The following is a 2,409-nucleotide window of genomic DNA, read 5'->3' on the forward strand; positions in this document are numbered from 1 at the left end:
GAGAGGGGACCAATTTGTGAGGGTAATTTCAGTTTCAGAAATTGGAATTACCTTTCAAATATTCAAAGGACCTGAATGTGACCTGATGTCCTCTTCAGTTCAGAGTCACTTCTGTGTTCTATACACCGAGTCCCACCTACCTGACCATGGTGGGGGATGGTGTGATCTTCCTGTGTGGAATCCCGGGAATACAGAGGACGGGGACATCTCTCTGGTGGGTTTGTGTCACGGAATGTCTCCATCATGACATCCTTGAAGGGGTCTTTGTGTCCTTCTAAAAACTCCTCCATCACACCAACCTCCTCCTCCTCCTCTTTTATCTCTTCTTTAACATCATTATCACACTCACTCTGAATATTGAGAACAATGAGATCAGATGTAACAACATACATCATGGAGAAGTCAAAATTTATGTAAGTTTTTTTTACTTAAAGTGACACCAATCCCAGAAGTTAAATCTTAATACATTCAATCTCATGTTTAGTTTACTCCTTTATATTGAGATTGTAGTCCATCCCGGGGGGGAGCTCGGAGCGGTGACTACTTTACAAGACACGCAGGGACCATGGGGAACAGACGTAGCCACCCCTCCAGAAGGAAGGACAGTGTCAGAGATGATTGGAGGATCTCCAGCCGAGTGATACACAAAGAAGATACATTGTTGTTCAGAGTTCTGTAACTTGAATGTATTTTTAAGATTTAACTTCGGAGTTTAGTTTCACTTTAATCTTCTGTGAGATGTTGTGATCCCGGGAATACAGAGGACTCACCTGAGGGATCTCCTGATGTTCCTGTGTGGAATCCCGGAAGTACAGAGGACGGGGACATCTCTCTGGTGGGTTTGTGCCACTGAATGGTTCCATCATGACGGGGACTTCGCAGTCTTCTGAAAACTCCATCACACCAAGCTCCTCCTCCTCCTCTTCTTTTATCTCTTCTTTAACGTCATTATCACACTCACTCTGAATATTGGGAACAATGAGATCAGGTGTAACTACATAGATAATGTAGAAGTCAAAAATATCAGCAATCTTTCTTTAAATGTCCTCTTCAGTCCAGAGTCACTTTTCTGCTCTATACACCGAGTCCCACCTACCTGATCCTGGTGGGGGACGTTGAGATCTTCTTGGGTGGGATCCCGGGAATACAGGGGGCGGGGACATCTCTCATGGTGGGGGATGGTGAGATCTTCCTGGGTGGGATCCCGGGAATACAGAGGACGGGGACATCTCTCTGGTGGGTTCCTCTTACTGGATCCATCTGTAGGAAACACACACACTGACTGAATACATTGTTTCTATGTGTGTATCAGATGATGGGGGATGTAGGCGGAGCCTCCGTACTGCTCTCTCCTCTTACCCGGTGATGTGAGGGGCGGGGCATTCTCCATCACCACGTCCTTGTAGAGATCCCGGTGTCCTTCTAGATACTCCCACTCCATACCGGGTGGAAATATAAAATAATATCTTATTACCTCCAATAAGTAATGTCTCCTTTCTACTTCCTCCAACTCACCCGGAACTTCCTATTTATACTCTTACATCACTTCCTGTCTGTACCTTACATCACTTCCTGTCAGTGCGATCCACGTGATATCACCACCTTGTGTTGAATATAAATACTGCAGTTTATATTATGTTTCAGTGTTATTTATCGTCTGAAGCCGATTTTTGAAAAACGAAATCCAAAAGGAACTGAATTGTTTTGCCGGCTTACATGTCTAACAAGTCCGGGTTTTGAATGATGTGTCCGGGTTTCATGGCGGCAGAAACCCGAACACAAGATGTCAGGCAGACAGGGGCAACCAAAATTAACATAGGGACTGTACTATGTATGACTACATGTATGACCGACTTTTTAGAGGGGGGTGACACCAAAATGACTGTCAGTCATTTTGGTGTCACCCCTGCAATGGTAAGTGGATAGGGATCACCATCACTCAGCAATATCGTTTAAATAAGTCCATTTTATTCGGACAAAGTCACAGTGAAAACAACCAAAGTATCGGGGGGCCACACAGGGTCCCTTCATCAGGGCTAAAGAATGCGACCCCTGCGATGGTGACACCCGGGTGCGGCCCGCACCCTCCTTGTGACGCCGCTGTACCCCGTCGTATAATTTACTCTTCCCAATACACTGATCCGGCGTGGGGCAACCGTCACTCTGTAGGAGGAGAACTGAGAGATCATAGCTCCTCCCTGCAGAGAGAAGTGACAATCAGTCACCACTCCCTGCACAGATTCCCCACCTCTGTTCCTCCGGTGGTCATTGGATGAATACATTGGGGCAGGGGGCGGGCACAGCTGGCTCTGGCTCTAGAGGGCTGTCAATCAGTCAGTGGGTTGGATCCGGACACTATTGTTGGGATCAGTCCCGGCTGCAGCGGGTCTCTGTAATGTCACCGAGTAG

This window comes from Nanorana parkeri, unplaced genomic scaffold (genome assembly GCF_000935625.1).
Source record: "Nanorana parkeri isolate BGI_ZX_2015 unplaced genomic scaffold, ASM93562v1 scaffold2340, whole genome shotgun sequence".
Taxonomy (NCBI): Eukaryota; Metazoa; Chordata; class Amphibia; order Anura; family Dicroglossidae; genus Nanorana; species Nanorana parkeri.